Source organism: Ursus arctos, unplaced genomic scaffold (assembly GCF_023065955.2).
Source record: "Ursus arctos isolate Adak ecotype North America unplaced genomic scaffold, UrsArc2.0 scaffold_4, whole genome shotgun sequence".
Taxonomy (NCBI): domain Eukaryota; kingdom Metazoa; phylum Chordata; class Mammalia; order Carnivora; family Ursidae; genus Ursus; species Ursus arctos.
The window spans coordinates 37,826,699-37,853,437 of record NW_026623056.1 but is presented as its reverse complement, the minus strand read 5'-3'; the positions used below and the strand labels follow the sequence as shown (position 1 = coordinate 37,853,437).

General features: G+C 40.4%; 1 protein-coding gene across 50 annotated transcripts in view; it reads right to left on the bottom strand.

Annotated features, from left to right (window-relative positions):
• Positions 1 to 26,739, bottom strand: part of ZBTB20 (zinc finger and BTB domain containing 20) — a 780,933-nt gene that overhangs the window by 108,028 nt on the left and 646,166 nt on the right. The window contains exon 1 of one of the 50 annotated variants that reach the window (XM_044382268.3): positions 21,767 to 25,807. The exons of the other annotated variants lie outside the window; for them this stretch is intronic. The gene's annotated coding sequence lies outside the window, so the exon portion shown is untranslated. Of the gene's footprint in view, positions 1 to 21,766; positions 25,808 to 26,739 lie in introns of those variants that run through there. 50 annotated transcript variants of the gene reach the window in all.

The following is a 26,739-nucleotide window of genomic DNA, read 5'->3' as shown; positions in this document are numbered from 1 at the left end:
CCTGAGCTGAAATCAAGAGTCGGATGCTTAACCAACTCAGCCACCCAGGTGCCCCTAGAAAATTTCTTATAATGATGTTAACTCAAATATACATTTTAAAATATCCTTGGGCAGCTTCTGATGACACTGTATCTAAGATGTGAAAATTGCTTCCTCCCGACAGACATATTCTCAGTGGTTTGACTAGCATAGTTCCCTCTTCAGTCCTCCAGTGGATTTCCATCCCACTTCAGATCAATTGTGAATTCTAAACTCCCAGCACTGAAAGCCCTCTCTAGGTTTGCTCATCTGATCTGTCAGAAAATGGTGCCACGAAAGCCCACTTACATTCACGAAGCAAATCTCCTTTGCCTTCTGGCTTCTTGCCACTGAGACTCTTCCCTTTATGTGGGGAAAGTTCATCTCTGAACCTTTCCCCCAAAGCCTGCATCTGTGGCATAATCCCTCATGCACTGAAGAACATCTTTCCTTCCTTCAAATTATAACTTAAACCCTGCTTCTCCTAGAAAGACTTCAAGATTACTTACCAGCCAATGAAAACAAAGTAAAACTGACTCCACCCACCTTATCATACTTAAAAAACTTACTGTATTTTAAATGTATATTGTAGTTGCTTATAAATTCCACTGACAAAGGAAAAATACTATGGGTACTCAACCAATAGTTATGATTAATTTATTGCCTTGCAGCCTTAGGTCTTGATTTCAAAGAGCTATATATAAAAAACCCCAACTGTCCTGTTTTGTTACTTTAAGACCTATGAAGCCATTTAAATCTCCTGATTTTTGAGAACTGTCAACTGCTATGTATGTGGTAGGTATCAGTAAACACTTGATGAATTGGATTGAGGAAGAATCGTCTTAAACAGTTTACTCATGAAGGAAGGAGTAATCAGAAGAAGACTATTAACATAAATATTCCATAACAACATCTAAGTGTAATGAAAAATAATACCCAAATAAGAGTTTCTCAAATTTCTCTTATCCTCTTGATTATTTGATATTATATTGATAAAAATACACTTTTAAAAATAGCTTTGAATTTGAAACACTAAATTTACACACCAAGAATTAGACACTAGCAAAAACTCATAGTCTGATTTATTTCTCTGTAATATATCTGTCTTGAGAACATCAGCAGGAATACACTAAAGAAATATGCCCCTCACGGGATCAACTATATAAAAAGACAGAACACATCATCAGCACAAAAATCATTATCCATCTAATTTCTCCCATTCTCGATGGCTCCGGTGAGCCCCTCCATCATTACTGACTAGGGTTAAGATAGACCTTAATGGATTAATTAAACCAAAGCAGGACTGCATTGCAGGCCAAAGAGGAGGAGATCCTGACACAGACGAGGCAGGAACCCTGTTCTTTCATTCAAATGTGCAAGACTTAGGTACTCCCTAGTGCTGTACATTTATATTATAAAGCAGTCTCCAAAAATAAGATTGGGTGTCTGTTGTCTGGGTCTTCTCCTTGGCAGTCATCAAAATCGAAGACTTGGGTGCTTATCAAAACTTCTCATGGAAGAAATTAAATGTTAAGACTTTCTTTTTCTTCAGGAATGTAGGGAGCATTTGGAAAAGAGATAAATCAATAGAGATGGCATGGTCACTTTGGTAATCAAGAAGCATCAGCGAGGGGAGAAGTTATTGTTTGAATGCCAGTGTGTCTCTGAGAGGGCCAGGACACAGAATATTCACGAAGAGCTGAAAGGAAGATGTGTCCACAACCATAAAGTCACCAGGGACACATCCAAAGGCAACTGTTGGAATGGAAACCTTGAGAATTGTTCATCTAAAGAGGTTTTTGAAATGCAAATGCACAAGGAGAAGCCGATAATCCAAAGGGCACAATTTAGGATTTTTTTCTTTTAGTGAAAGGAAGAGAAAAAAAGGAGAGGGAGGAAAAAAAAAAAAAAAAAAAAAAAAGAAGTGTTACACCATACAGGGCAGTTTGCTGTCTCTTTAATGAGCCAAATCAGTGTATTAATGACATGAAAACCTACCTGCCTGATGAGGACAATCAGGCTCTATCATACACAACATTAAATACACAGGTATTAATAGGAAAAAACCCCACCAGAAACACCCCACTCTGGAAATGGTGGGGCTGACTAAGGCAGACTGTGTCGTTAATGTCAAGCACCAAGCACACCCTGTGAGCCTAGAAAAGCATCTATGAATCTACACTGAAACTGGCAGACCTCACTCCCACCAGTGAGGAGGTGCACTTAAAGGTTCCAGAAGGGGGATCTGGAAGCTTTCTGTCTCCTTTTCGGAATGGCAGAAACAGGGCAGGCTCCCCTGGGGGTCAGGCTGACCGCACCATGTTGAGTCCGTATCTAAATGATAAGCAATTGAAATGAAAAGACAGCTATCTCAATGGCCGCCCTGAATTTTAAAAGCAAGTGTGTTTCCAGCCTCCTAGTAGATTTCATTTGTGATTCTTGCATTAGGGGAAAAACTTGCACAAAGTTCAACAACAGCACATCTCTCAAAAACACATGACATTTCTCACTAGAGAGAAGGAACAGAATTATGGAGTTGGAAGGCTTTCCTACCTTTGTGATTATTTAATCTAATCATCTTGTAAATAAGGAAACTGAGGACTTGCCAATGGTCACAGAGTTAATTATGTAGCTGGCAATTTTATCAGTAATGAGCCCACAGATGGATTCAGGACTATCAGTGATCCAGTGGAATTGGGTCCCTTAAGGTCTTTTATTTAAACAAACAACACACACACACACACACACACACACACACACACACCCCAAGAGGGGGAGAGATCTATAGATATAGATATGTGTGTATAAAATATATTGCTGGGCAGTAAAAATAGGATCCTATACTGTAACATTGTCATTATTGTGGTCAAGAAGCCAGTAGCTAGATTAATTTATTCATTAGACAAACATTTATTGAGCTCCAATTATGTGCAAGTATTATGAAAGTGAAAAGTATATGATTAGGCATGGTTTGTGCTGTTTCAAAGAGTTTTACATCTGCAACACAACCACCTAAAATAATCGAGCAGCCATTCTGGATGAATATAAAACATAATCATTGATTTCTGAATCAGGAGAAAAGGCAAAAACTCTGCATTATACTTTAGGCAGAGACTGGAAATAATTTGGAATGTTTCTAACCCCACAAATCTAGAGGTTGAGCCATTGATTTCAGCTGTTCCCAGCATTTGGCCATGATTTTCCCTTTAGAATCTACCAAATTCACTGCCCTTCGTAGCTTGGAAACAGGGCTCTTTAGGCCTTGCTGCTCTGCTGCTGCCTGGTCTCTGAGAGGGTATTTAGGTCAAGGATGAGGGTGGAACTGGGATGAAGCAAGGAACCTGGCAGAGCCTGCGTCTGTCAGCCCTAGCACACTACCTAAGCTCTAAGCCATCTCACCTACAGCTATATTTTAGCGTACGGCAGAGCACAGTGATTTCCTTTGAGATCAACAGAAACTGAGTGGCTAAAACCTGATGAATATGCTGGGCTGAAGTAATCTGGTTATGGAGAAAAATCACTAATAGTAAGCTTAAGACCAATGAAATGATCATGTCACCCAGGCATTCCTCTTAAAAAGAAGGGAGGAGAGCAATAACATTTGCCTACCATGTTCAGAGCCTATGCTAGGGGATTTACGCATATCATCTCATTTAATCCTAATAAAAACCTTCCAGAGTACAGATTAACATCCCCATTTCTTCAGGGAAAGAAACTGAGGCTCAGCGACATTGCAGTTTGATCAGACTCAAAACGCAGAATGCAATTTATAGCGCTCACGTGTGGATCCCAGTTGTCCGTCTATAAAGCCCGCGTTCTTTGCCAAAGTTTACTAATAGAGGGAAACCCAGAGATGAAACAACTGTGAGTGCCACTGGCAGTATTTTTAGTGCGTGTCTGCTATATGGTGCTAAATTGTGTGCAGACGTTTATAAAATATAAACACACATTTTCTGCCACCTTGACATTTAAATATGCTAACACGAACAAACGGACATTGGACCCACCAAAAAGAATATTAATGTGGAAAATTCAAATGACTCATGTACAAAAGGGTATTTTTTGTTTCATTTATAAAGACAGTCTACCTGGTATTGCAAAGCTTTTGTGCAACTAATGCTTAAAAACATAAACAAACAAAACCCCCCAAATCTTTCAACACCAGAAAGACATGCACAATCCGCACAAAAATCTAGCACAGTCAGTTCTTCATTAATTGCCAATAGATAGGGATTTATCGTCAAAAATATTTAAAGGTGAGCCTATAGTTTGTACTTAAGGCTTCATGTTCAGTCCAGGGTTGACATGATCGCTGCCTCTGCTTACCTTGTCATTTGTAAAGCGTGGAAAGGAAAAGTTTGGGTTTTTCTTCCACATAATAAAGGTTTAGCTGTGGGGAAAGGTTGTTTAAATGAAAACACTGAGTTTCTTTCCTAGTGGTAAGCTGGGGTATTGGGAGATCCCCCTCCAGCCTGGCCCCCTCCACACACACAAGGTTCCTTGCCTCATTTCATGCAGGGTAAAGAAAGAAAGGAAAGGAAAGAAAAGGATGAAAGGTGTAAAAGAGGGAGAAAGAGGAAGGGATAGAGTCATGGGAAGTGGTGGTGATCTCCAGAGGGCTGCAGGAAGTGAAAGTACAAAAAGAGTGAGCTGAGGCAGCAGGGCACCTCCCAGCTCGTTTGAGGGGGAGGGGGGATGGCTGCCTCCATCAGCTCCAGAACTAAAGCCCTCTGTGGCCAGGATGCCACAGAAAGAAGGCAGGCACTGGACAAGAGGATGGAGAGTGCTGCTACAGTTTTCCAGCCCCTCCTATACCACATATAAAAATAATTATTCCGGAAATACTGTAACTTTCTAGAATATCTTCAAATGCAAGAAAAAGGTGCACTCTAAGATGAAATGTGACGTGAGAATAATTTATTATTTATTATGTTACAATCCTTTATTTATAATTATTATCTAACTACGACACTGCAGGCTTTCTCTGCCCCTTGGTAATCAAGAGTTGACAACATACCACTCTCACTGCCTTGTTAAAGAAATAAAAAAGAGCAGTTGAGGTAGACAGAAATTAACTGTATCGCAAGAATAAGAACACATGACCACCAATACTCCAAAATCAACAACAAAAATGTCAATAGCGAGGTCCTAAAACCCTGGGTCTTTGTTTAGTTTTTCCACAGTCAGAGCCAAAGGTGAAATTTAGGTTGTAACAGGCCCTCAAAAGATAGCACTGACGGGCTACTGCACATAAGCCTTTTCTGAATAAAATTTGTGGCTGGGGTTCCAAAGATTCACCCATGCTGGAAACAGCACTCACATTAGCTTAGCACGTGAGCCACATGTGGGAAGGAAAGGGTAGAAAAGGAAGCATTAGCACCAAAAATCTCTAGTCATCTTCGACCATCTTGACACGGGTTAGCTGAAGGCCATGGAGAATAACGGATGTGCAGTCGTCTCTTTCTTACACAGACAGCAGAGGTGGGGGGAAACCACACACTTGTATTTTGCTAATGTAAAAGTCCCAGTGGAAACATTAGCACTCAAAGACATTAATGTGGATTTAGGACACTCCCTGAAGGATTTTGATTCCATTAGAAAAAAAAAAAAAGACGGTGACAGATATAATCCTGCTTTGATATGTTTAATGCCATTTAAAGAGAAACTGCACCCATTTACCTCAGGCCGGGACACCAAGAGTTCAAAAAGTGAAATATCATTTCTCAGTGCAAAGAAAAAGCTTGGAAAATATTATGTGAAAATTAATTTGGCATGCTTCTTTGAAATTTTAGATTTCTGGGATGAGCAAATGGGTACAGTTTTCTTTTAACTGTTTTTGAACACCATGTGTTGAGAAGAAAACAACAGAATGGCAATTGCTCATCCAAAATGCTAACTTGTGGCATGGCACAGTCAAGATGGCCTGCCACAGCCAAAAAGCAGGTGTGCGCTATGCCTCTCACTTCAGTAGCGTGCACGCCACATGGCCCTGCATTCGGCAACCTCTCGCATTTGCTTTTGGAACCTTTCTGAGGGGGACAGTAAACATGACTCAACAGAATGTCTAGCCTAGGAGGGACTGGCTCCCCCGGCTTTCTGTGAGACAGATTCTCTGAGGAAGAACCAAGGAAAAACTGGAATAATTTGTATCTATTTTGGAATTCTTTGCCATATCACGTCCTGTGACCTAGCATGAAAGTGACTGGTGTCAGACCATTTTGTGTGGATGAAATTATGTTTTGATCAAGTTAGGAGAGTAATGGTGATGCTTTTGTGTGGCTGGAGAGAACCTATTAAATCAGCCGTCTCGTTTGGGCTGAGGACACAATTAATGTGGCTGGTACAGATCATATGAACCTAACCTGATAGCTTAGAGTGATAAGCCCCTCACCCCTAAGGTCCATGAAAATGTTCAAAACATAGGATGTATAAAATCATTTGATGTGCTGGGATGCCAAAGCTTCCTCAATCTAATATTATGAATCTATCACGTTTGTTCCAGGAATTAAAAGATTTTTTATACAGACATAGGTTTCATTAAATTATTTCACAGCTCTATGAGGAAGAGGAGACAGGAAAAAAAAAAAAGGAATTTCTTCTGCCCTGTAAGAGGCTTGAGAAAAAGGCCAAACTGAAGCTCATGACCGTTCTTAAGCCTATGCCAGGTACCACTTAGAATGAAATCTCAGGACGTTTGCATTGTGGGGGTTGACAGGGTCTGAACATAAAGATGTAGATGGGGGTCAAAACGATTATTTTAACATAAAGAAATGGGAAGTTGCTGCTTTATTCTATGATTTAAATTAATCAGTCAATAATCACTTATTAAAAACCTACTATGTGCAAATACTGCCAGCCAAGAGGAGGGAAGAATGAAACCTATAAATACTACCTTGGAAAAAAAAATCCTTAAGCTTTACAGATACAGTTGAGTGCTGTTCTCTGTAGGCTAGCTTCTGCGCAGGCATTTACGGAGTTCAAAAAGAGTTTGCTGCCAAATACTTATATGCTATTGTTAATTTGACTCATTAAAATTACTGTATTTACTATGTACCTTTTAATTCTGCTGGTACTTTCTAGGTGTTGGAGGGGATACAAACTGTGTATAAACACAATCTCTGTATTTATGAAGCTTACTGTGCAGTGGTAGGAGGAATGAGACACATATAAACATACTCTAGTAGAGAACAGTATGTAATCAGTGCCACATGAGACATATAAATAAGTGCTTTAACAGTTGGGAAGAAGTAAGACCTTCTGGCTATGGAACAACCCTTCCACAGGCTTACTAAAATGGCTCAGTGCACAAAAAGGAAGGGACCTGGACCAAGCTTCAAGTTAACTAGCCATCAGTGCGCGTAGGGATTTAACTAGGCTGCGAGGGGAGGGCTATGTACTCTTTGTCCGCAACACCTCTCACGCTGAATTGCCCTATAACTAATGTTTACCAAAAGCATGCGTGGATGAAGGAGTCCATATGGATGATAGGCCAGGTCAGTGGTCCTGCATCAGTCCTAGATATTAATGATTATTAATACCCTATTAGAAGTTGGCATTGTAATGACGTGATTTTCTTCCCCTACTAGTGTGAAAACTTTAGTCCCGTATCCACTCTAGAGTGATGGAAGGTACGAGTTGGGGTTTCATCCTGCCAAGTGAGGAAATGCTTTGCCCATGGTACAGGTATCCCAGTTCTGTCAGGACAGCAACAAAGGAGTCCCTGCCAGCCCCTCAGGAGGATGAGTCAGAACGCATGTGCTCTAGAAATAATGACAGTGGAACTGGGGCATGGCATACATGCGGTGGTCCATACAAGAAGGCAGGGCCCATGCAGGAGGAAACAGAATTTGGATGTCCTGGCTTCTAGGTCTAGGTTCTATCTATAGAATCACCTTCTTTTTCAATTTTTCTTCTTCTTGGATACCCTAGCCCTTTGCATCATGAATAGTGGCCTTCCGCAGATGGCGTGTATGTGTGTATATGTGCGCGTGTGTCTATTTAAGGGGGAGGATGGCATGACTGATGTGCTTTTGTAAAGGATTCAAGGTTGTCTGGCTCCTCGAAGAATGCAACTGAAAAAAAAAACCGTTTCTTCAATTCAATGGTGCTTACATTTGGGCAGAGTTTTCTTTTTCCATCTTCAGATACAGTATTTGAGACAATCTACCCACAATGGAAAGCTTTTAGAGCTTCAAAAGTGTAGGCGAACCAAATCAGAATTAATCTCTGTGAAAACAGAGACTTGGGCACATGGAAAAAGTTTAGAAAAGAATCCAGGCAAGAGGCAATCCCACAGAAGGGTGTCTGACATCTTTCCTAATTCCAGGTGAGCTAGAGTAGGACAGGTAAGGAAGTGGCATGGAGAGGTCCAGCCGCTCACATGATCCATTGTCTCACCTGCACCCATAGAACTGGGGTATCTGTTAGCAGAGGGTCCAGCTGATTTACCTCATATATGGCCCATGGCCTGACTGTGTGAACCCAGAGAAGGCTAACTAAGGGAAGTCTAGGCTAACTGGGGCCAAGATAAAGTGGCCAACAGCTATTCACTCAAAAAGAGCTGACCAGATCAGTCTGTAGGATACCTGCATCAGTGTTTGCTTTCTAAAAAAAAAAAAAAAAAAAAAAAAAAAAAAAAAAAAAAGATTTTATCTATGTGAGAGAGAGAGAGAGAAATAGAGCATGAGCAGGGGGGAGGGGCAGAGGAAGAGGGAGACTCCCTGCTGAGCAGGAAGCCCAATCAGGACTGGATCCCAGGACCCTGGGATCATGACCTGAGCCAAAGGCAGATGCTTAACTAACTGAGGCACCCAGGCACCCCTTCGCTTTTATTATCATATTAAAAGCTATGCATTTTACTGAGAAAAAAAAAACTCTTAAAAAAAAAAGGCCTTGCAAACCACAGAAGCAAACATATTAGAAGGGAACAATGATTACCTTTGAATACTCGGGACATGCCCAGCAGTTTTTTTATATGTGGATTTCTCTACATATGCTCTCTATTTGATTCTCATGCGAACTAGGAAAGGTTTAAACTTTGCCCATTTTCTCTGTAAGGAGCGCAGGGTTCAGAGAGGTTAGGTGACTCTCCTCCAGCCACACAGTTAGCAGGGGCTAAGCTGGGATTCCAATCTGAGCAGAGCAGTGGGACACAAAGCCTGTGCTCTTCGCCGTGCCTTGTGCTTTTTGTGGCATGGAATCAGTGTTGGGGGAACTCTGCCCAGCATCTCTGGTTAGCAGAGTGAATCGCTTTTATCATTTGCCAACATGTCATCGAAAAAAAGCAAAACAACAAAAAAATTAAAACTCCCGGCTCTAGGAGATTTCCTCTGCACCACCTGAAGTTTGGCTTCATTTTGTATTATTTGAATATCTGACGATCTTATAGAAAGTCTAACAAGAATAAAGAATTTTTCATTTATGCCAGTTCTTACATTAGTTAAAAAATCTCCTCTTCCTATATAACATTGTGCCTGGGGAACTCTCTCACTGCCAGAAACTCATCTGAAAATGCTGCAAAGTCAGAATTTGGGGCCCATCCGTGGACTAATGTTACCAGCTGTGAGTCGGCTTGAACATCAGTAATATGATATTTCCCGCTACAACTTGATTTGGTTAAAATGTGTTTGAAGTTCACCCTTTTATTAACTAGAATTACCACCTCCTGTAACTGGAGGGCCCCTGAGAGCAGGCTGCTAGTGCAATCCAACCTCCCACCTGCCATCAGCACATTTCCTGGCAACAAATACTATTAAATTGATAACTACAGAAATAGGTCAAAATGTCTTTTCAATAGTTGCTAATGTTCTCCTAATGCTCCATCGCCTGCCTTTGATTCTCCTGCTAACATTTTCTCTCACATCACAGCAGCAACAACTAGTGAAGAGAGAAGACTAGAATGTGGAGAGGCTCACGGAGGCAGAGGGAGGTGCTCTCAGGAGCTCCCCCAAAGGTTGGATAGAAGAGCTACATCTTCCTCGTGGCTGAGGGCCCCAAACTCAGCTCTGCGTGTGAGTTGGGTGACCAGGGGGAAAAAGCCATGTCCCATCTAAGCCTTAATACCCATGCCTGCAAAAGAGGAAACTCAAGGTGACTGATTATTCAAATCTGCAAAATGCTCTGAGTTCACAGGAGGTAGGAGCCTTGATTTATCACAAAGCAGTCAGTTTTAAACTTATTTACTCTACTTTCATAACCATACCCATTAGGGCCTTGACTATCCAAGATAGAAACTTATTTTCATATCAAAAAAAAATGTTACTGTGGCATATTTTTGTAACAGAGACCCTCTGCAATCATCTGGGGTTTGATTATTCACTGTGTAAACCTACATTTCTTTCCCCTCTCTCTCTCCCAGGAAGAGTTTGCTTTTCTGAGTTCACATCACATATGTGACCAAAGATAAAGATGGGGGTGGGTGGGTACAGTTGTATCAGGACGTGGCGGATTCTAGGCAGAGGAGTTTGGCTCAGAAGGGACAGCCACCTACAGTAAGCAAGGAGCACACGCCCCCTTGTTAATGAGGTGCATTTCAATTTCCAACACCTCTTCCGCAATGCAAGCACCCTGTAGGGGGTTAAGCCATTCATGCCTCCTGCTCTAAGCATTTCAACCCCAAGAGGGCTACCTTGGTTTAAAGTAGCTCTGAGCTGGAGCTAGGGGAAGGGATGGGGAGGTAGAAGAAGGAAGTCAGATTAACACAAGGACTTTGGGCCCTGGAGGCAGAGGAAAGGAGGAAGGGAGTGGCAATGACTGAAAAGGACTCAATTTCCTTTGCCATTTTTGCCCTGGGCCTTGTCTGGAGATGCCTTGGTTGATGAGTGAAGCTTTCGGCTTTCTGCTGTGCCATGGCTGTGCTGGTGCTAGACAGAGATCAGCGTTGATTTAAAAACTTGCAAACTTCGGCCCACCTGGTTCAGGCAAGGATGGGTTATTCTAATCTACAGCTTAAACTCGCAAAGACTACACAGTCTAGGACCTCTCCACCAGATTCCTCCCACTCTCCTTCCTTTCACAGGAAGGGAGAATAGACCTGGAGAAAAGAGGGTGGGGGAAGGAGCAGGGAGAGGTGCGGGAAGCTAACCCTCCCAGAGTTTCTGCTCTAAGTGGGGCTTTGCGTTAAGTGAACCTCTCTCTGGATTATCCCAACAACTCTGGAGGCATCATTAGTGGTAGGAAGGATTTTTATAGGTTCAGAGAAGCCAGGAAGCTTCAGGTGACCAGTCAGGTTCTTTTTCACATGTAACTCCCCCTGCACCTAGTTCCTCCTGCACATTTCTTCCTCCTCCTGCTTATGGGCACTTAGAAATTGGTTTGTGGGCCAGTCATTTAGAATAGATCTTTTAGGAACGTTGAGGATGCCCTGAGTCGTCAAAAGCATACCTGGCTAGGAGTCCGGAGACTTGGATTCTTCTGGTGAAAGCCTGGTTCTAAGAAACTGTCACTGTGGACAGGCCCATGCATCTCCATGGGGTCTAATCCAGACCCATCTTACAATTCTGCCATTCACACTCTTCAAGGTGGTAGCAGGGGTTAGTGTGTATGTACAGAATTTAGCAAGAATCACTCTTATAAGCTGCCATTATTAGACTAAAGAGAGGAACTTCATCCTCCTGATGCCAGTTCGGAGTAAGAAGGATGAAGGGATTGCTATGGGCTGAAGGCAGGAGAAGGGAGGAGGGCAGAGGACACAGAGCTATGGTGGCCAGCAGTGGTGGCAGTCTAAGAGACACAAGCCCAGGGCCAGAGCTGCGAGAGTGACCACAAGTATTTTAGAATTCTCTGGTGTGTTTGATCGCACAATGCTTGGGAAGTCCTAGTCTAAGGTAACCTGAATGTTCAATGTTCTTTTCTCAATCTGAATGTAATGGTTGAAGCCTATTTTCATCATCTAATAAAGGGCAAAGTCTTCTCCACCACAACTATTTCTTCCAAGTATCAACCTTTAGCAAAAAGATACTTGGCTGAGACAACTACTACTGAGCTTCTGATTACAAGACAAGACCATCTTGATTATAATCATCTCAAGTTGTCTGGAGGATGGAAGGAGCGATGGGTTCTTCGGAACCACATTATATGGACAGAAATCTTCCAAGTTTAACACAGGAATTAGCTTCTGATGAATCAAAAGAGGATAACTTTCAGTAAGAAAAGACATGTGCCTGTTACCTTCAGTGGGCATGCCAGGAAAATTTAAATTCCAGATAGGACCAGCTACACAATTTGTAGGGCTCGAGGCAAAATAAAAATGTGGGGTCCCTTATTTAAAAATCATTAAGAATTTCAAGACAGCAACAGCAGAGCATTAAACCAAGCACACGGCCCTCCTAATCATGGGACCGTGAGCAACTGTGCGGCTTGCACCTCCCAGGAAGGTGGTCCTCATTCCAGTTACTGTTTTCACTAAGCCATGCCGGTCCCATAGTTACTAAGACTAAAATTAAGAAAGGTGCACCACTGCTCTCAAAACTCTCAGTGAATCCTCTCTTCCTAGGGTAAGGACGCAACTGAATCCTGCAGCAAGGATCAGAAAAATCTGGGGGCTGCCAACATGTTTGATAGATTACAACTGCACTGGCTTCTGCTACATTTGTCACAGGCACTAATCCCCACTTCTGTCACAACCCAAAGATGCCCAGGATATCAATGTCTGGGAATTGAAACATATTTTCTAAAAACACAAATTTCCCTGAAAACACACACACACACACACACACACAAACAAAACAAGCAGAAGTTACTAAAGAGAAGAGGAGTTTCCTGGCTGTAAGTCCTGTCCCTGAGTTCTTTCTGGCCTTACCTTGAGCAGTCCTTGGACAAGTGTACACAGGCTCAAGGCACAGGTGAATTACCACAATGACTCTTTTCAGTTTGGGGAAAAAGAGAGGAAACAGGAGAACCTGGTCATAGCCGGTAGAAACTCCTTGTTTCACTAACAGTATGTTTGCTCCCTCTCTCTCTCCTTATTATGCTAAGTTGGAACTGTGACTTCACTTTCCATGGAAGCCAATTTCTCTTTCCTGGGTGCTTGCAGTGGCCCAGAGAAAAGCTAGTAGAGGGTACCCGTCACGTTGAAAACATCACATTTATTTATCTTCACCTGCCCCCCTCATGTCATTGCCATTCCACTGAGGTCTGCATATAGAAAGCAGAGATGGAACAAGAAGCAAAATGAACACCAAAAAAAAAAAAAAAAAATAGTAGCAGTACAAAATAGATGAAAGTGGCCCCTCTTCCAGTGATCTCAGGGGCTTTATCTATACTGAGTCTGATTCTCATTGGGACAAACCCGTAGCCTGGGCAGATGGCTAGAATGTTCGTATAGGTTGAAGCTTATCCTCTCCTTATCTTTGTCCCGTTTCCTAAAAAATAACTGTCTAATATAGAGGACCAGTGCATTCCTACACTCAGAAATGTGCTTTGATTCTACATCTTGATTAAGAATTTTTTTATTTTTTTACAGTATCTATTGGCAAAGCTAATCCTTTATTTTGCTTTGTAGGCTTGTACTGCCTTTAGTAAGGCCACATGGGTCCATGAGTAGATAGACATGTGTTTGAATCTCTATAATCATGCTTAGATTTCCAAAAGTCTTCCATTTCACAGAGGTGATAGAGGCTCAGTCATCATTTGCAAGTGTTTTAACAATTGGTAATTAGCTAAGCAGGTCTTAAAAAAAAGTGATTGACCTTCACAACAGCTGCATATATGAAATCCCGATTTGTTTATTTTTAAATCATTCTCTCCTGCTGTAAATAGATAGCTATAATATATATATTTATATACATGTGTACAATCAGCCTTAGCAATACCGCTGTGAGGGAGATGAGGATAGATGGCTTTCTATTTATTTGACAAATGCACTATTACATAGCTGGGTTAAGTGATTTGTCCTGTAAGGAAGGGTGGAGCTGGGGAAAAAAACCCTGTCACATCTGCTCTCAGGTTATACCACTCTGGAATCGGGCAGCCACTATTGTTCTCTGGCTACCTGATTGAAAGGTTGGGCAAGGCAATTTTCTGAAAAAAGTTTAACTCTTTCTTCTCTTTCTCATACTTCCTCGCTCTCTCCTCCCTCTGAGATTATTATAAACTATTGATAAACGTGGCTGCTCTATGTTTACCCCTGCTCTTCATGGGCTCTGATGGGTTTTAGCTCTTGATAGGGCATAAGAAAAAAATCACCTCCAAAATGTTATAAAGATAAATAAAGCTGGGATGGTTAGGCTGAGTTTAATGCCCCTCATGAAAGTTGGTATTGGTACAAGTGAGGTCTTGGACTCTCCTTTCACAAGAGCTAGTCCGTGGCTCTGAAGGGTTACAACAGGAGCAAAGGCTTCTCGGAGGCAGGATTTGCTCATCGATACACTCCTGTTCTCTTGGGATCTCGGATGAGGGTCAGAGTTTTGGCTCTTTTTGCTTCAACTTGCAACTGCTTTCTACTGTACATTAGGGCTGCATCCTCTAAGTCCCTGACCTTAGACAGTCTTTCTCTATTTTGGTACATATTTGCATGTCACTTCCAGTGTTATATTTGATTTTAAAAAATGGGCCTGACTGTTATTTGGTCAGAGAAAGGCTATTTCGGTATTCTTTTTTAACTCATTATCTCTTTTGTTGATTATTTGTGGGAATCAAAATATCTTAGGTTTCTTGCCTCTTCTCATGCTTCTGGTTAATGTTTCCCAATGTTATCTGGTACATGCGTAGGGAATACAGTTTTATTTTAATACATTCTAAACAAAACATAATTGTGAAAGAAAACCGAGAGAGAAGAACATAGATAATGAATTTTGAAGCTAGATGTAATAAGTTACTTAATTCTGAAATATCTGCCATTCTCACTTGTTCATGTCATCAGAATGTAACACCGCTGACAAAGTAGTTATCCATATGAAGGTTTTTTTGTTTTTGTTTTTAACGAAGGGACAGAATTATAAGTTTCCTTTCTGGTGATAAGAGCTCTAACCCCTGCAGCACACTAGGCCCTGAGCACCATCTGCTGCGTGAAGCCAGCTTCGGGGACTCCTCCGGGAGGACACCGTACTATCAACATGTTCAAGAAAGCTGCTTCTGTTTAGGACCCAGACTCCAAGAAGGGCGTCCCCGGTCCCCTCAGAACCTCGGCTGGCTGTCATCCCATCAGGTACCCAGTCTGCACTTGCCACTCAGACGCGGAGAGCGTGTGCTGGGACGACACACAATGGGCCAGGAAGGGACACAGTGCTCTGTCGTACCAGTGCATTTATTGTAAGGAACCAGTTACGCTGCAACGGCTTTGCTCTTTTGTATTCCAGGCAACACGCCGGTGAATATAATTCATAATGAACATATTCAACATTTTTCCATCAGTTCAATACATTATTCATAAATATTAGAGATGGAAAAGACCTAGTAGATTACTGAGTCCAAACTGCCTTTCTGCACCTCCATTTCCCCCAACTGTTGATGCTAAGCTCCGAACAACAGCAACAACAACATATCACACAGGGAAAGTAACAAATTCACAGTTTGTACAAGTAAAAAGGAAAGCTCCAAAGAAGAGCCTGTATGGAGAGGGTGGGGAGGTCCGAGGCTTTCCCTTCCTGCTGGTGTGGCTCACTGAGGACTAGGATTCTGGGCGGCTCTCTATGGGGAAGGCCGGCGGAGGGAGGGAAATGCCCGTTTCTCCTCTTGAGAATCCGAATTCAAGGTAAAGTCCAAGAGGCAATACCGTGTCCTGGGCTAAGTGTTTACTATCTGTCTCTACAACCCGGTGTGCACTCAGGCGCTCTTCTCTCCAGTTAAAACTTGAGATACTGACAAGAATGATGAAAAGAAAATGTATAAATAAATAGAAAGTTAAAACTACTAGAGAATGCTCCCTGGGATTATCTGTACTATCAAGATAGGAAAACTTTGCAGATGCTACTGTCTCTCTAGAGGAATAAATGCTTGCATTTTAATATTCTCAGCAGCTGGTTCCTGTTGAATACCATCAGGATGATTCAGCCACCCACCAGGAACACCAGTAACAGCAAGTGCACACACAGAAATCTGCAAAACTTTCTTCTCTTGATGCCAACACCATTACTCTGGCAAAGTCAGAACCTTTATTGAACTACCAGTTCTCCTAAATGCGACCCTTTCCCCTGCTGAATACCAGCACACTCGCAAAGAAATGAAACTTTGGCTGTGTAAGATGCAACATTCTTTCTGACTTGAGCATACCCTGCTGTCAGTCTTGCCTGGGCCATGGTCACGTGATCTGCTCCTTCAAAACGTTCTCATGATTCGCTATAACCTCAAAGGACCAGTAAGTCCGTACACACCTGGGGTCCACCTTGCATGCCGGGCACTACAGCCGAACCTGTGCGTTTAATGCTGGGTCTCTACCCTGACCTGCCTCAAGTTTTTTTCTCACTTCCATTTTTCAGAAGTTTCCCCTTTCCAAAGAATGTGGTTGCATGCCAGGACAAACAGAAACATGTAGATGAACTGCGCTGACCATAGCCATCCACACAGAATTACCATGCCATACTCAAGTTAGATAAAAAGCCCTGTATGTGCCCTCTTCTTCAAACAGACCAGAATAGACATAAAGGGAAAAAATGCCAAAGATGATAGCTAGCTATCAAAATTGTCTCACTGCCTCATTTTCAGGTCCCCAAAGTAAAATCTAAGGACATTCAACACAGATTCAGGTGCTCTCAACAGCCATGAAAATATATGGCTGGAGAGGGAATCTATAAATGTAATGAATACACAATTGGCTTATAACAGATGCAACTAAAATTAAATTCGATATCTTGACCTGCTCTCCAAAGTGAAAGTTTCTAGTTCAGGCTACAGACAGAAGTATAACAATCTCATTAATCACATGAACTAGAACTATAAGCTGACACTTCTGGGGATGCTGCGAAGAGCAATCCTAAGTGTGTGTGTGGGGGGGTCTGTGGGGAACCTGAAAGAGAATGCGGCACTGGCCACAAGCAGCCACTATTCTAAACTCCCAGGAAACAATGTAAGGATCTCCGTAAGGAAGTAATAGACCCTATGAACTTGCACAAGAAAGTTCAATATATTTTTATTCAGTTCCTATTACGGAAAAGTCATTGTGTTTGTGTTTGTTGCTTGAGGAGATAATGAACTCAATGAGATCAGCCTATGACCCCAAGAAGAATGTTGTTGGGAAAGAACTACAGACAAGGGAATATTAATAATAGTAGCAGTAACAACAACAAGGATATTGAATGATGGCCACATGCTAGTCTTTGTGCCAAGCACGTTATACACTCCATTTCATGAAATTCTTACAATATTTCAGCAAGGTAGTTACCATTTTCCTATTTACAGATGTGGATAGTGAGGCCCAGTGAAATTAAGTGCAGTGCCCCAAATTACATAGACCTGTTCCCTCCCTTACAGATAAATACACAGATGACTAATCTATAAGACAGAATATGAGAACAGCCATTAAAAGATAGAGTATTGTAGAAATAAAGAACACCAGGAGAAAAGAAACAGGGATGTGAAAATGTGGTGTGTGCTTAGGAAACAAGGAGTAGCCTGGTCTGTAATCCGTTTAAACTGGTTGACTCAGCAGCCTCTGATTAGAACTCAGACTCTATAAGATAGTAAGATACACCCATTTGTACAAAAAGATTTCTAGGAAGAAGGACTTCTTTCCAAAAAATCTGACTGCAATTTCTCAATTTTTTCCTTTCTCTTTCTTTTCTTCTCCCTTCTCTTCTTCTTTTCTGCTCTTTTCCCTCCCTTCCTTCCTTCTCTTCCTGCCTTCCGTTCCCCTTCCTTCCTTCCGTTCCCCTTCCTTCCCTTCCTCTCCATCCCTCCCTTTTTCTTTCTTTCTTTCTTTCTTTCTTTCTTTCTTTCTTTCTTTCTTTCTTTGTTTCTTTCTTCTTTCTTTTTCGTCTTTCCCCCCCTCTCTCTTTTGGTGGGGGCAGACGGAAGAAGAGAAATGAAATACGAAGTTACCCTGAGTTACCCCGGAGGAGATATGAGTGTGAGGAGAACAGTGTTAACAGCAGAGGGTGTCCAAGGAGTGCAAGATCTGGGTACATTTTCTTTTATTCCCCAGAATGCCTGATCCTTAGCATTCATATTTGCCCCTCCCTGCCCCATTAAGGTAAGATTATTGGTACAGCAGTAGGAACCCGAAAGGCTGAGTTCCTTTGTTCTTTTCCTCAATTACTTCTGGAATATCATCTACTTTTTATTTTTATAAAACTTGTGTTAGGGGTCAGGATGTGGTATAGGAACAGTAGCTAGAAAGCCTGAGTTCTAATACAATTTACCTTTCTCATCTTGAGAAAGTTTTGTCACTTCTCTGTTTAAATTTTCTCATCAGCAAAGTAAATGGTTTCAGCTCAAATAGCATTTCTTAATCTGTTAACCCCCCTGTCCCTTTTGATGAAAATAAAACCTTATGCTTTTCTGAATTTGTTTTCACTCTCCTCTAGTTAGACCCCTGGCTCACAGAATGCACTGTACAGCACCACTAGTCAAGATGAATTTGTGGAGCTACCCTTTCTCGATTTTCTTAAGCTTTCCTTTTCAATTGTTTTCCAAATATAAGTCATTGTAATACATAAAATTTTTTTTCCTCAAATTCTACAGGGTGCTGCAACCAGGTATTCGGTATTTTTTTCTGGAGAGTTTGCTAACCCACTCACCCACATTGAGATATCTAAGTCTCCTTCAAGCTCTAAGATGCAATGATTATGATTCTATGATGCTGACATTTGCTTTGTCGACACTTAAGGCAGAGCTTTTCAACTTCAAACAATAGCATAACAAGTTGCTATAACAATTACACTTATATGAATCTTTAAGCAGACGTGCACAACAGCTCTTTACAACTAGTAACACACCGGACAGCCAAAGCTTTAGGAGGTTGTTAAAATTCTCAGCAAAGGTGAATTCTTCAGTTAATTATATGCTATAGGAGAAAGTATTGCCTTCCTATCTACTTATAAAAGTGACCGACTCTTTTTTTTCGGGATGTTAATTTTCCAGCCAGCCACAGGCTAGAAACATCTCCAGTAACTTTAATCACTAGTGCCCACTCTGTCACAGTTCCTGTGTCTCACCCTCCTAACCCTGCCCGTTGAGTTCATCCTTACTGATGTAATCACACATGCTTCTTTGTAGTGACATTCGTCACAGTGCTCATTTAGAATTATCGTCATTTCTACTGCACCCTAGGTCAGCGGGATTAAACGTGCTTATGCAATTTGTTGTCATTTTAATTTTTTCAGCTAGGGCTTCTTCATCCAGAAGGACAATTTATTTTATCTGATCAATATATAACTAGCCAGTCAAATAACTCTGGAAAATTGGTAGAAAATCACTCAGTGGGGCAAAATCTTATATTTAGAAAGGTTTTTGTAAACCTGGACAGTGGCATTTCACTGACCTTGAATCCACAGGTCCAAAATTTATTAGTGTGAACTTAGTCTTTCAGTCTATTAAAGCACATAAAATATGCATGATTTGTATTTATGTGTGTGTTGAATTTAATAAACTCGTCGAGAGTCAGGTATTCTTAAATCTCTAGCTTGTTCCACATTGACTAATTCACCGATTTTTAGATAGAGCTGAAAATATTGTTTTTTGCTGTGGCTTACACTTTTTTTTAAAAAATAAATAGAGTACATAGACTGTGAAGAAGCAATGTGGCTCACTACGACATTCTACATATTCCTCAACTTTGCTCTTTCTACGGTCAGGGGTCAGGGTATGCACAAATAAATAAATCCACAATAGTTTAAATCTAGGAATTTGGCTGAACTCTGAAAACATAGCCTAATAGACTTGAAAGCTTGGCATCTCATCATTGCTTTATATTATAAGGCTGACAATGCCACCTTATAAAACATATATTCGTTTATTTTCATGTTCGATCAAAAGTGAGGGTTTCAGGAATGGCAATGGATTACAGATCGTTCTCTCCTGGTTATTTTTGGCTTTAAGTATATTGATCATTTTATCATTTTCTTGTTTTAAACTGCTTTAAACACAGCACAAATGTTATTCTCATCATGCCAGAAATGGGTTTGGAATTGATTTTGAGTTTCCATCAATTTTACTCTTTGCTCTCTGTGAGAAGTTTTTCACTTGCTTAAATTCAAAAGGATAGTTCTGTTCAAAAGACGTCAGAGTACAACCTGGAGAGATCCTTAGCTGGACGAGAAAGCTCACATTTTCTACTGTACAAAAGACTAAAAATTGTGAGTTTATTACCATGGACTTTATTGAAATTAGTGAGGAATCATTCATACGAATGCAATTTCAAGGGCTTCCTCCCTCTTTCTCTTCATGTAAGTGTTCGACAAAAGCGTGCATCTTCTGAGAAGCCGGCCTGATTGGTCCAGGTTGGCACTGTTTCAGTGTTTGGCCTACGGCGGCTGCTTAGGAATAATTTTGTCTCATCCTCTCTATTTTCCTGGACCGTATCGGACTCAGACACGTGGTATGCAAAGGAAATCCAAGTCCCTTAAAAATGCTAGTTCTTTGGGTACTAAAGCCAAGCCTAGTTCTACTTTGGCCAAATGATCTTATCAAGATTTAACAAGAGATATGCAGTAATATCTCCAATCTGTGAGCAGGCATTCACTAAGGAAGATCATTTACTACATACAGAATACAGATCTGGAAGCAGGGAGGGACACGATCGAACTTATTCTATTGGTGCTGAGAATAACAACACCGACACGGATTTTATGGCAATTATTCATTTCAGTTAATTTAGAAAGAAATAAACAAGTAGTTCTTTCCATATTAAAGCAGATACTGGAGATCTATTTTCAGTGATTGCTGAAAATATTTTGGCTTCCATAAAGGCACCTTACTAACACAGCTGCTTTGCCCTCCTCTGCGCTGTCACAATTCAGAATTTGTAACATTTCAGCCAGGTTCTCTAGACTAATTGGATGAAACAATTGCATTACAGTGTTAAGATTCCTTTGCAGAATCTAATGAGAGGAGATCTGCACAGTTCAGATAGCCTGGAAGATCTGTAACGAACACGGCCCAAATCCTACATGTTCCATACATTTTTCTGCATTTAAAGGAATAATCACTCGTATAATAAGTGTTAGGATTTAACCCCACACTTAGGACTATCAACAAAGATAGGGAGAAATTTAGATATGTAAACTTCATTTCCCACCCCAGTCTTACTTCTTGCCTGCATTGTGTTTTGTGTTTCAGAACAAATGCTTCATCTCTTTTGAAAAGTGCCAGGAAATCTCTTCTCCAGCTCTCTGGGCCCTTGATTTTACATGTGTAGTAAAGACACACCTTGAAACAGAGAGCCCCACAAACTAGAGTGGGACGTTAATTTAAATACAGACTTAGGGGGAAGAGCTCCATCTACTGCATCAGTTAGCTCATAGTTTGCACCCTACAGTTATCCCATTCACTACTTTCAACCTCTTAGAGGCTCTCAAGAGGATGAAAAAGTTACAGCCCCCAAACCGCTTTGACTCCGAGGCCATTTTGAGTATTTCCCAGATATTCTGAGCCCCTTTCCTTCACCCTTCCCAATCTCCCAAGCTTTCTATGTTTCAGTATGAAAGAAAAATGGGATGCTTTGCTATACAAACCATCCTTGGAAAGAGGCAGGAAGCCATTGATTACTGAAGGAAAAGCCCTAGATAGCTAAGGGGAAAGCAATAGAAAGAAAATCGCTCTACCTGGCCCACGGAGCAGCCCAGGTAAAAAGCAAAGAGAAGTATAGCCTACTTACTCCTCCTGCCTTGCATCATTGCTGAGGAAGTCTGCAGCCACCCAGGATCAGGGCTTCTGGGCTCTCCCCAGCTGCACAGTGTTGTTGTGGCATTGGGAATTTGCTGTGGCTTCGTAAGATTATGGGGATATGCTTCAGCAAGCCAAAAAAGTCACAAACAAAATTCAGGAGAGAAAAAAAAAAAAGTACAAAAACAGCTGATCTTACTGGAGGAGCTCCTGGCATTTGCCTACATATGCCACAATTTTCTTTGGTATTTCCTGGTTCTGTGATCAGAAAAATTATCATATCATGTTTATTATTGTGGTTTTTTTCAGTGTTGCTGGTGGTGAGGGGCGGTACAGGGAAGGCAAACACTGTAGGAGTTTTGGGGAGTAACAAGGTAAAGATTACTTCTCCCACTTGTTTGAAGGCTTTCCAGGACATCACAAGGTTAGAAAGTTTCTTCTTCAGAATACTGAAGATACATAGAAATCATATATAGGGAAAAATGGCCATAGTCTTTCTAGATTGGGAAAGTGAAAAACTTTTTAAAATGGTAACAGATATGGAACAAAGCAAACCACATCTGAATAAACTCGAATGTTAATATAGCTGCATAAAATTCAAGTGTGAAAGACTTATAAAAATACTCTATAAATTAAGATGCCTTATTAGAATACAAATAGACATTAATAAGTATATACATATGTTAAATAATCAGAGGGAGGCAACAGCTAACTGGATTTCTAAATTATAAAAAATGGACTATAATAAATTAATAAAAGTTTGCATTACTGCTAATCCTCTTTGATGTAAAAATAAAATTAATATAAATATAAAGTGGAGTTGTGTCTCTGTGTGTGTATGTGTGTATATGTATGTATATCTGCACAAAGTATTACTGACTGACATTGAAAGGTGATATGCTGCATAGAAATCAAAACTTTGAATTATTTTAAATTGGGCATTTAAAATACCAGCATTAACCTGGCAGTTTTTTTTCTCTTTTTTTTATACATTTAATTTTCAGGTTCTGTTTTAAAACATGAAAAGAAAGACAAATTGGAAAAACATTGCACATCAGTATGTATTTTGTAAAATAATCCTTCTGCATTTATTAAAATATTTAGTTCTCAAAAAAAACCCCAACAAAACGGCTAATTTTTTTTTAAGCCTTTCCAAGACAAGTTCAGTACTGAGTCAAGAACAAGTATGAGAAATTTCACCTCAAAATGAAATTTGTTTGACTAGTTACAAAGGCCTGAAAAACGAGATTATCTCCAGCATAACTATAACAAACAGCTAATGAATAAATATATTCTGGCAAGAATCGATCAGAATTGCAAAGCTTGGGAGGGTCATCGCAGACTTGAGAAAGGTAACCAAGTGAAGAAACATCAAACGGAGTTAATGGAGATAAAGCCCTTCTGAAAAATGGAAAGTGTTAACAATCACTGACAGGAAAGAATATACTTCAACAGCAGTGGCAACAACAAAACAAAACAAAACAGCCCCAAACAACTGGAAACACATATCTCCAGAAACAAAATATGACTGCTTATTAAGCAAGAGGAGAATCTACTTCTTTGTCATTCCCTTTGGAAGCCTGGCTTTAAAAAAAAAAAGGGAAAGAAAAAAAAGGTTGCACAAAAGATACATGTGTTCCTTTTCTGGTATTATTACAGGCCCACCTAGATTTAGCTTTCGATTCCAGATGAGATCAGGCATGTTCAGACTAGCACATCTTTGCTCTGTAAGCACAGAGCTGCTATCATTTTACTGGCAAATTCTCGTATCCCCAAATTTATGCACAATAGATGCCCTTAAAAATCTGCAAATTTCCTCCTTCAGTCAAATACCTCATTGAATAAATTTTCTCCTCATTTACTTTGCTACTATTAAGCCGAAAAGTTAAGGCAAGCGACTCCTATAAGAAAGGAAAGTTGAATAGTACTTACCCTAAGTATAATGTGCAAGCCTTATTGGGGGAATCTACTTTTGCTCTATGATTTTTAGAAGGGAGTCCAGGTCTAAACTCAGCTCTCGCCCTTTTCCCTTCTGGAAAACTGAGTAGACTCACTGAAGGTACCTCTGAGAAAGATCATACCAATCAACAGCCTTACCTGTGGCCATTCAGAAGACTGCACTTTGGTGTGTGTTTAAAACTATGAATAAAGTCAGATACAGCGCATGCTCAGCAGGCGATTTAAAAATATTTATAACATTGTTGTTTCAAAAACAAATTTCCTCAAACAAAGCAAAACTCACATTTCTTATCCATGCCAAGTTTAACGTTCTGAGACAAAGCTGTTTTGGAGTTTTCCGCTGGGGAAAAAAAGGCTTCTAAAATTTTTTGTTGAACGAAAAATAGTTCTCCCTTCCCTTTTGGGTACTCTTAAAGGGGTGGAATAAATTTCCCTCCAAGTTTCAACAGAACTCACCTCTGGCTGAGATTAGCATCAGAAATGTAAGGTCTGTGAAAAATCATTTTAGAGAAAGTAACAAGGAAATAAGAACTATGGGTTTAAAGAATGTAATGGTCATCTGAACGTTCAGAGCAGTCTCCTTGTTACCATATAAAAAAAAATCCTGATACAAACAGGATATATCATGTCATGTACAGATAAGGTACGTCATGATGAGAATAACGTATAGGCAACCAACCGTTTACACACCTAGAGAAGTTACGTTTTTCTTTTGCTAACTAAAATCTGAACTCTCCAAAACTGAAAAAGAAATACATCAAAAATTTAGGAGAAATCCTGTAATAATGTTATTTTAATTCCTCTGTTTTATACAGGAAACATGGGAGGGAAGACAACGCATATCGATTGGCTAAACTGCAAGTCACACAAAATAAAAATTTGATTCACTATGATTCTCAAAGTACTCCATGCAGCAGGAATGCATGTGTTACCCCTGCCTGGGGATTTCTCTCTTTCTCCTTCTTGAGGGTCCCCAAGTATTCCATTTCACCATCTATCACCAAACCCTGCACAGCCCACAGACCTCACAGATCTTATTGAAATCTCCCACTTAATTCTGAAGTCTCTGAATGACTTTCAGACCCTGCTCTACTTTCCAGGGGTGCTCAGCTGACCTCACAAAAGCTCCACAGAAACATCGTTCAAGATCTCTGATGCTTTCAAACTCAACAGAGGGTGCCAAAAAAAAAAAAAAAAAAAAAAAAAAAGCCAACGATTAAAAAAAAGTTTATTAAAGTGAAACTAGGAGTACAGATTTGAAGAAGTTGCTTCTACTTTTATTTCCCTCTGAACTCAGCACAGGTGTTTCCTAACTCACACTGCCGTGCATGCTGATGAAGGGAGGGTTAAGTGAAGGTGAGGGAGTGGGCCAAGGGCCGACCAGCAGGCATTTAGGATCTCTAGCCTCCTGTGTTAATGGACGCGTTTAAAAATGGACCCCCCAAAAAGCCTAGAATGAGGTTTCTTTTTGGCAAATGATTAAACCAGTATACTGACATAATTAAAGCTTTGTCCTTAAATAAAGCATCAGATCAACAGAACAAAAACAAAGATAAAAATTGCACACACATATGCATGCACGCACACACACTCTCTCTCACACACACAGATACACAGAACTAGCGGGTGAGGGGAGAGGGAAATTAAATAAAAGAAAACAAACAGAGTCCTAACAGGCCATTCTCCGAAAAGGAATCTAAATAAAAAGTCATATGATATCTGATAGTGCAGGACACGTCGCCAAGAACTGGAGCGGATTACCTACAGGAAGAAAGGGCCAGTGTATTCCAGCTCAAAGAGCTTTTCTTTCCTCCTCCTCTATTTTTTTTCCCTTTTCTCCTCGACTGTGAATGTGTTACTCTCAGGTCAGATCCACGAAGAATCCCAGAATGACAGCTATCACCTTTCACTGTACTCTTGGCGGCACAACTAGCTGATAGGAGCTGCCTGAGTTGGGATCAAGAGGGGCTAGTGCAGCTTTCAGTAACAGCCTCTTACCATACCCCTTCTGCCCTTTCCATAGACCCCCTTGGTCACATAAAAAAAATAGAGCAAAAAAAAAAAAAAAAAAAAAAAAAAGCAAAAAAAACCCAAAACAAAACAAAAACGAAAAATGTAAGCACAACAGCCCACAGCAACAAAAGAGTTCAGGGGAAAAAAATCAGAAACGAGCCAAAAGGGGGGGAAAAAAAGCTCTTGCCTTCAATATAAAACTTTTTAAAGACTGAGTTTCTTTTATTTTGATGACTTTCTTTTTAAAGATCCTTTTCTCCTGAAGCACTATTAGAAGCATTAAAAATCTTTACAAAAAGATAGAAAAGTCTGGAGGCAATACAAGAATTTTCCCGAAGAAAACACACAACTATAAGAAGGGAGCTACCCTAAAAAATTTTGGATTTGTCAAAAGTTCCCCTAAATCTAACGTCTTTCAGCGAGTTCAAGTGGCCACCTAGCTCTTGTTTTTTCTCTGAGGGTCATTACTGAGGCAACACATACACAGTAAGGTTTCCCGAAAAGACTCCTTGTTATCAAGTTACTTCAAACATAAGGCGCTCACACCTCCCAGCCAGAAGGGTTTACTGACTAGTAGACATCACACTCTGCCCTGATATGTGTTACACTCTTAAGAAGCAGTTACATAAATGCATTCTAAAAATATGGAAAATGTATATATCTATATTTTCCCTACAGTTTTTCTCCCCAGGGCCAGGAATAGATTATATTTTCAGTGAATGGAAAAAAAGAAAAGAAAAGAAAGAAAAGAGTTCCTGAATTTTGAAACAACTGCTGTAGCTCATTTTTACTTAGTAAAATAGTTATCTGTACTTAGGTACTGTACATAATATATATTTAAGCATTTTTCTGGAGCTTTTGCATTTTTCCCCTCGTTCAGTTTTATGTCTATTATGTACCTTAAGATTTCCAAATGACAATCGAGATACAAATGCAGTAGGGGGAGAACTTTTAGAAAGAAAACATTTTCTTGAGTTTATAATTCAAGAATAT